The sequence below is a fragment of the Eublepharis macularius genome, chromosome 3 (assembly GCF_028583425.1).
Source record: "Eublepharis macularius isolate TG4126 chromosome 3, MPM_Emac_v1.0, whole genome shotgun sequence".
Classification (NCBI taxonomy): domain Eukaryota; kingdom Metazoa; phylum Chordata; class Lepidosauria; order Squamata; family Eublepharidae; genus Eublepharis; species Eublepharis macularius.
In genome coordinates this window covers 16,111,229-16,119,946 of record NC_072792.1, presented here as the reverse complement: position 1 = coordinate 16,119,946, position 8,718 = coordinate 16,111,229, and the positions used below count along the sequence as shown (strand labels likewise).

The 8,718-nt window shown below is 41.7% G+C and overlaps 1 non-coding gene across 1 annotated transcript; it reads left to right on the top strand.

Moving 5' to 3' along the window:
• Nucleotides 1–6,708: 6,708 nt before the first annotated feature.
• Nucleotides 6,709–6,813, top strand: LOC129326815 (U6 spliceosomal RNA). Its single transcript, XR_008596739.1, has one exon. It is a non-coding gene; the product is annotated as a U6 spliceosomal RNA (small nuclear RNA).
• The last annotated feature ends 1,905 nt before the right edge of the window (nucleotides 6,814–8,718 follow it).

Sequence of the window (8,718 nt, the reverse complement as noted above, 5' to 3'; positions counted from 1 at the left end):
ATGGCTACCATCAATGATTACTATCTTGACTCTCCGGGGCAGATTCCAAGAAGGAGGGTGGGAAGAGAGAATAGAGAGCCAGAACCTTCAGTCACCATTGCCATCCAAGTGACGGAGCCTCCCTCTGCAAGCAGTAATCCTCATTGAGGGAAATATTCCCCTTGGGGTCATTCTAGTGATAGGAAAGAAGAGTCACTGTTGGGATTAAAAGAAAATGGGAGACACCATCCCTTAATTATATATACTCTCAGGGCCAAGCTACACATGACGAATGACACTTGAACGGCAAGTGTATTTCTCCCTGTTCACTTGCCCTCCACTCAATCCACTTGCCGTTCAAGTGTCATTCGTCATGTGTAGCTTGGCCCTCAGCCTAACCTACCTCTCTTGATTGCTGTGAGGATAAAACAGAGGACAGGATAATGAAACAAGATACTTTGGGTCCCCATTGGGGAGAAAGGTAGAGCATAAAGGAAGTAAATAAATAATTCTGCTTTCCCCATACAGCACACAAATGAAACTCTCCGGCATACACAAAATCAAAATTCGGCTACGGCATTAGCTGGGATTATGCAAGGTGCATGGTGATAACTGTTACCTGCTGCAGCATAGCGGTCAGGTGGTTGAGCACCGAATCAGCACTCTGCTGGTTTGAATCCCTCTAACTGCCATGAGCTCAGCAAATGGCCTTGGGTAAGCCACTCCTCTCAGCCCCAGCTACCCAACTGTGGGGATAATAATAACACTAACTTTGTTCACCTCTCTGAATGGGGCACAGTAATCTGTCTAGAAGAGTAGCATATAAGCACACTGTTATTATTATTATTGTCTGAATATTTATTTATTTATTCACTTACTTAAATTTATAGTCTGCCCTCCCCAAACAAGTGGGCTCAGTGCGGGTCAGTTGTGACCAGGTTTACTTGTGAGCCAATTTGGAAACTGTTCTGGTTGAGAAGCAGGGTATACATATAATGAACAAATGTATAACAAACAGCAAAGCCTTTGTGAAGGGGACAGAGTTGTTATCTTTGATATCATCTGGGATTGGGAGTGGTAATTTGTGATACTTTGGAAGCTTGTGAAGGACAGCGTGGTCAAGGAAAAGATCCTTTTCTTTTTCTAAGTACCAGGCTCAGTGTAGTAACATACCAAGATGAACGATCTGGGAACAAAATGCTGTTGCAAGCCCAGAAAAACACTATGGTGAAAACACCTGGATCCTCCTACTTCTTGGAGGTTAATCCAAAGGGAAGGAGCAGCTACCAAAAAAAGTGTTCCTCCCAACGCTCATGAAAACTTGCTGTTTTTCTTCTTCCATCTCTTCCTCACTGCCAATGCTCACTGCCTCCTCATTCATCTTCCACCCTCCAGGCCAGTCTTTCATGAGATTCCATTTTCTTACAAGAGCTTGGCTGCCATTTTGTTCGCAAGCACCATGCAAACAAAAAATGGTGACCAGGGTTCTGTGAGAGAAAGGGACCTCATAAGAATTTGGGACTTGTGTGGCTTGTTACACAGTTTTTAAAGAAGTGAGGGGGAGAAGGATTGGTTGGAAGGAGGAGCTGGAGAAAGCAATGAGAAGGGAATGACAAAACAGGATAAGGCTGGATCCGTTTCTTCTTCTTCTTCTTCTTCTTCTTCATATCTAGAAACTGTTCTTAAAGGATACAAACCAGCCTAGCCACTCAAATTTTTAGCCAGGTGATAACTTTGTCCCCAAGTCCTCAATTAGGAGCTACCTAAAGATCCCGACTGATCTAATCTTCTAATTGACTAACAGTGCAATCCTAAACAGAGTTATTCCAAAGCTACTCCGTATTAGGATTGCACTGTTTCATCATCTGCTCCTAAAGCTACAACTAGACGATGTCCCTCTCCCGCCAGAATCCTTTCTGGTTCTTTCTTCTCCTGAATCTCAGGTTTTAATGAGGGAAGACCCAAGAACGTTATTTCTGCTTTATTGATAACTTCGTTCGTATTTTGGTTTGTAAATCTGTTCTTCGACATCTGTAAATATTGTGCTAATACAATGTCAAAGCAGTGATTAATAGACCTGGAACTTGCACATAAGTGTTGAGTGCCTTTTCCAAGCTCTCATTCCTGGCACATACGCCCTCGTCCTTCACTTTCAGGAAGATGACAGATATGGTTATTTACTTAGTGATTATTGTCTCCCAGCTGTCGCTCCCTCCATCCCTGGCATATGGTACAGTGGCTATTTTCCATTCAAAATCATTACTATCCACCATACTGTACAAGAAATAACCTTCTTTCCACTAGAGAATAATAAAACCCATTTGGATATCACTTTCAAGTGGTCATGGAAGGAAAATGCAGCCACGATAACTGCCTATTCTTCTGAATCTCTGCAATTAAAAAAGAGCAAAACTAATGTGGTCAGAGAATTATTTGGTCTTTCGGAACTGCTTCCTAAAACCTTTAGGAACTGCTTCCTCAAATGACTCATTCATATCGATTCATTGTAAACTTAGCCCTACCATGGAGAGGGAGGGTTTGGATAGTTCTTGAGGTACTGGTTAATCTCAAACTCTTCTATTAATGCAGTTATTGCAAAACGTATATGGAAATAATATGTTTGCTTGAATTTGAACTTGCTATGAGCAAGTTTCTGTATGCTTGAACCCTTGCTGGTTCAGTTCACAGCTTGCTTGTTGGTCATGACCAAGTAACCCTAGATTGGTGAGCTGTTACGATATATTCAAGCAAATTTGGATGTATCTGTGCACATGGCTGCACTGCTTTCTTATAATTAGATTTTTTTTTTAGTATCAGTCCTCTACTTGTCCATTGCTGCTACCTCTGAGTTTGAAAGGAACATTCTAAAAAAAGTAGGGGAGATAAGTTTGAGACTTTTGAGCCGAGATTTTCTATTTAGGTGTCTCGATGTACCTTCTTTGACTGCCCACAAGCCCTACTAACCTTGGCCGTTTTCACACAGCCACGCGCCCGGAAGATCACACGAAAGTCACGGCATAAAAGCGCCTTCCCAGTACAATTTCCTGGCACGATCCCCTTTAATGGCCCTTTTTCTGACGTCATTGAGCCATTAAAGGGGATCATGCCGGGAGATCATGCTAGGAAGACACTTCATGCTGTGAGTTTGCGCGATCTCCCGGGGTGCATGTGAAAACGACCCCTATAAACATTTCTTGAATTAGATGCTATTGATTGCACAAGCACAAAATTCAGGCAATGTTTTTACTCAATTTTGGCCATTTAAAGGATGCATCTGAATGTGCAAGTGCAAAAAAGGGACGAACACCAAACAATAACCAAGTGGTTACTTTGCCGGTGCAAATTCGCTTGACAAGGTGCTCTCCTCAAGATGAACTTCAGCAGGGGATACCGGAATGATTCAATTGAGAGGTTGTGTTTTATGTAATTATGGGAGTTGGAACAAGATATTATGGCCTGGCAAACAAATTCACCACAAACTTCTCAGAATGCCTAGCTGAGAGCTGATGTTCAAAGACTGAAGAATTGTTGCAGTGATCTGATCTTTACTGACACTGACTGCAGATTCTCAAAACACTGACAGAATATTCTGTTCCTCAAGTGTGAAAAACCTCTGCGCCATTCCCAGATGGAACTCTGACTCAGCACCTTTCGAATTCTTAGATTGGAAGAGCCACACATTTTCCTTAAGTGCAGTCCAGACATGTGCAAATAATGGAGCACCGATTTTGCTAGATATGTGCAGACCCAAGTAGAAAGAGGGCAGCTTTCCTATTCAGCAATAATTCAGATATAGAGACTCTATTTCTTCAGTGATTTATCCAGTTACAGGTTTGTTTGCAACTTTAGAAAGTGCCCCCCAGGAGTGCTGCAAGCCGAAGGCTCCCTACTTCCCCGAGTAGTGTGAAATCCCATGGTAGCACTGAAGGGTGTTGTTTCCTTTAGACAAGAGAGGGCCACAGATGTATGCATCTTTGCAATTTATTTGCACATATAGAAGCAGTATTAAACTGCTTAATAAAAATCGGCACAGGGTGAAGTTCCAAGAGGTTGTATAGAGCAATGGTGGCCAAGGGATACCAAGAGAGAGAAGGCGTTGTGTGACAACATGTAGCTCTGTGATCATTTTAAAGGAATTCATTTAACAGCCAGTTTGGTGTAGTGGTTAAGAGTGGCAGGACTCTAATCTGGAGAGCCAGATTTGATTCCCCAATCCTCCGCTTGAAGCCAGCTGGCTGACCTTGGGTCAGTCACAGCTTCTCGGAACTCTCTCAGCCCCACCCACCTACCAGGGTGATTGTTGTGGGGATAATAATAACACACTTTGTAAACTGCTCTGATTGGGCATTAAGTTGCATAAATCGAATGCTGTTGTTATTCGTTAACAAATTGCAGTGGAGGGACTGAGAGCCATGGGGAGATGCGGGTATGTCTTTAACCTTTCCACCATATGATTTTACTCTCTAAAACTTCCCTCTCCAAACTACTTTTACCCCCACTGGGGAAAAAATATAGGTACATTTTTTTCCTCCTCTGGGATAAAAGCTGCTTCAATGTGACAGTTTCCAGGTGGTAAAACAGCATGGCCGTAAAGTTTAGAAAGCACCCCCCTCTTGATACTCCTCTTGGCAATTACTGCTCCCAAGTCTGTAATCTGTAAATGGAAATAAAAGTCCTTTAAAGCGATGTTGGAACTATTGTGCAAACATACTAGTGCCTTCTCTATCAGTCTGACCAAAGTACAGCACTTAAAAGCAAACTAAATATGTGGATGGTGGGAGTCAGCGGCTCTGACGTGGAAGACTCATCGTCATCCATGCCTCTACACGTGGCATTCCTCTCGATGAAATAACTATCCGTCTATTTATGTAGCTTTATATATTCTGTTTTTCTTCCCACTGGTTACCTAAAGCAACTTCCATCCTCACGGTAACCACCTTGTGAACTGAGACAGGCTGAGATGGTACGACTGGCACAACGTTGCCCAGTGAGCTCCCATGACAAAGTTTGGATTTGAACCTTGGCCTTCCAGACCCTAGTCCACCAGTTTAATCACTATGTAATGCTAGATCCCAGTCTTAAGATTGTGAAGGACTGGTAGCTATGAGCCCCTCTTGGTGGTGGTGGAGAGTGCTGTCAAGTTGTAGCTGACTTATGGCGACCCCTGGTGGGGTTTTCAAAGCAAGAGACTAACAGAGGTGGTTTGCCATTGTCTGCGTCTGCACCCCTGGACTTTGTTGGAGGTCTCCCATCCGGTTACTAACCAAGGCTGACCCTGCTTAGTTTTTGAGATCTGGTGTGATCAGACTTGCCTGGGCTGTCCAGGTCAGGTTGAGCTGCTCTTTAGACACGGGCACGAATTGAAATACGAATCAAATTTCATGACAAATCGGGCTGATTCATGTATCGTGAAATGCGTTTCGTAGGGCCAAGTTTGTCATGATATCCACAACTTTTGGGGCTGATTCATTCAATTCATGAATGCTTCATGATGCCAGACAGGCTGGTGCCAATCCATTGATTCCCTAGGTAACATAGACTCAGAATGTCTGCAGACCTTTTATCGCTGTGGAAACCCCAATCTTATCCCACATAACCTTGATAGGCCGCTCTCTCTGCCAACCTGAGAGCTCCCATTTTGTTCTATTAGAGCAGCAAACAGGGGGGATGGGTCTTCTGTAGCCATGGGAACACTAATCTCATGTCTGTTAGACAGGCCTGTCTGCCAACCAGAGAGCTCCTGTTCTGCTCTATGTGAGCATTTCTGATATAAGGAACAGCTCTATGCCTCCTGCTTTCCGTTCCAGTAGACAGAGTGAGAGGGAGGAGCTGCTGCTGGGATTTGGAGTGAGAGAGAACGGATTTGGGAGCTTTCGGCTGGATTTCCTGCTGCTTCAAAAGAGACTAAAAAGCCTCTTTCTCATTTTCTGCTCTTGTCCTTGCTGGGAAGGTTTTTGGGTGAGGGTGCCTTTTTTCCTCCACCCCACCCCAGTCTCAGGGCATTGCCTGGCTCTGGAGCCTAGCTTGACAGAGGCCACCACTCATTCCCTGAGCCCGTGGCACCTGGAGGGACAGAAGGGAGATGGTCTCCCAGTCAACGTATTGCAATCTTCACTAATCTTGGAGGGTGGCTGGAGGAGAGCCTGCTGAAGTCTCCCTGTGAGTTTGGCATCTCTGGGTATGAAGGGGGCCATTGTAGGGCCCCAGGATCTGACAAATCACAAACCTAACAAATTGTTTCATGACACGGGACAATTTCATGAAAGTTTGTTGTTCGTGGTTCGTGGAATGTGACAAACCCCGAAACTCAGGATTCATTTCTTCCCCATTTCATGCCCATCTCTACTGCTCTTAGGTTTATTCAGTTTCTGAGATCTGACGAGATCAGGCTTGCCAGGGCTATCCAGGTCAGGTTGAGCTGCTCTTAAGTTTATTTATTATTGCATTTTATATCTCTCCCATCTCTTTAAAAAATGTGGCTTACAAAAGAAGGGGGACAATAACAATTACATTAAATAAAAACTAATATTAAATTAAAACTAAGATAATGAAAATACATTAACAAAATGAATAAAACAAAGTAAATGACTGCAGTTAAATTCCTTCCTAAGGCCCTTCCAGATTTAGCTGAAAATCCTGGAAGCATTAACAGTGGCTATAATATAAACTGTACTGCTAGGTAAAATTGTTCCTTTATTGTGTGTATGACCATCTGATCTAAATATGATATATGTCCTTTTTAGTAATACGATGAGATTTGGAACGATACAGAGAAGATTAGCAACGCCCCTGCACAAGGATGACACACAAATTTGTGAAGTGTTCCATATTTTTGCCAATGAGGTTAATCCGAGGCGCGATTATTGTTAATTGAAACTAATACGATGAGATACTAGAATACCAGATTGCCTGAAACAGGAATTGATTGCTGTATGTGTGTTCCCCAAACAAGCAGTATTACACACTGGAGGGAAAATCCGCACAAAATTCCATGTTTCAACCCGAACAGTAGCTTGTCTGTAAATGTATGCATTATTGCACCACCCAAGGTGTTCTGTAATTGCACCAAAAACACACTGCCTGTTGCGTGCCTAATGCATAATTAATGCACATATGGATTCTTTAAAGGGTTCTATTTTTGCCCGTGTTATTTTGCTTCTCTCCACCTCCTAGCTAAATGTTCTTTATTCTGTTCTTGCAAATGATCTTTCCAACAAACCCACGATTCCATTCGAGCAACTGTGGTATGCAAAAACTAGTTCCCCTGATGAATTTTGTGGATATTATTAAAAGCTTAGCAATGTCTGGAAAATATGGAAAGAACTTGGCAGTAACTTTAATTCAAGAAGTTGTCCGCTTCTCATTACCAGGTGACAAATGAAGAAGAGAGCTGCGGAGCTGAACTGTGGAAACTGCTGCTAACCAAAGGCACAGTTAATGATAAACTAATCAAACACATTTAAGCCAGATTGCTATTCAGACTGCCTTAACAATACAAGAGCTGTCAAAAAAGCAATTTATTATTAGTGGCATGTCAAAAAAGATCTAAGAAAATAGCTCAGTACAATAAGTACAAATTATGCCCTGATAGCTTAGCCAACAATTTTCTTCTCCTGGCTAGACATGGGTAGACATGTATTAAAATATGACAGGTATCAATCTTGATCTTACTATTTTTGATATGTCTAATACACTTTGCATATTCTTAAGAAGTGTCGAATACTTTAAAATCAGGCCATAATTGTGTTTTCACAAAAGAGAGCCTCTATAGGGCTGCGTTTAGAGCGTAGCTTTTACATTGAGTTCAGTGATCAAGTTGACCAGGGTAAAATCAACATATCTTACCGTAATCTGCATCGCAGAGTTGTTGTTAGAATAAAATAGGACATCTGTATATGGTACTCTGACTTTTACTGGAAGAACAGGATACTAATGGAATAAATTAAACACTTTCTCCTGTCCTGATATAATAAAGAATGTTATTATTTATTATTTTTAAAGTTATGTTCAAAGCTTTCTTTATGTTTGAAATGTCAGGAGTTATTTCTCCTTTGTCAGAGATGAGAGGGGGAGTCACATGGTGAACACTTAATACTTCACAATACAAAATGTCAGGGATATTAGTGAATTTCACTGATTATAAGCCATTCAAGCCTGATACATTTTTTGAGATGCTGGTGTCTTAAACTATCCAGAAATAGGAGCGATTTTGAAAATTACAGCATTTTATTCAGGTAGACATATTCCTTTTGTTCCAATTTCTTTTGTCAAATCTCCTATAAGAAGATTGCAGGTTTACGTCTGTCCATTTCCTCCATTCTCCCAGATCTATCTTGTAAAAATCCTATACTGAGTGAAATGGGCTTGGTTATTTTTAAAATCACATTTTATTACTGATTAATTACAAAAAATTGAGGGCAATTGCAGCGATTTTTTTACACTTTACTTTTGGTGACAGGTTTCTTTGTTTTTTTGTTTTAAATTTTGGAAAGGGAACCTGAAAAATATTTTCAGGCTTGTGTTACACTGCATTCAGAAATCATTATAATGGATATCTTAGAGTCTCTCTACATGAGACGTCTTACACAAGGACGCTCAAGGGAAGGAAGACACAACGTTAGCCAGGAAGCATAGTTTAAATTTCACCTCAGTTTCACCTCTCTACACTAACCTTCAGAGATCGCTTCTCAGAGGGTTTGTTAATTTCATTTTTGCCCCTGGAAGGCTCTGATGAAATTA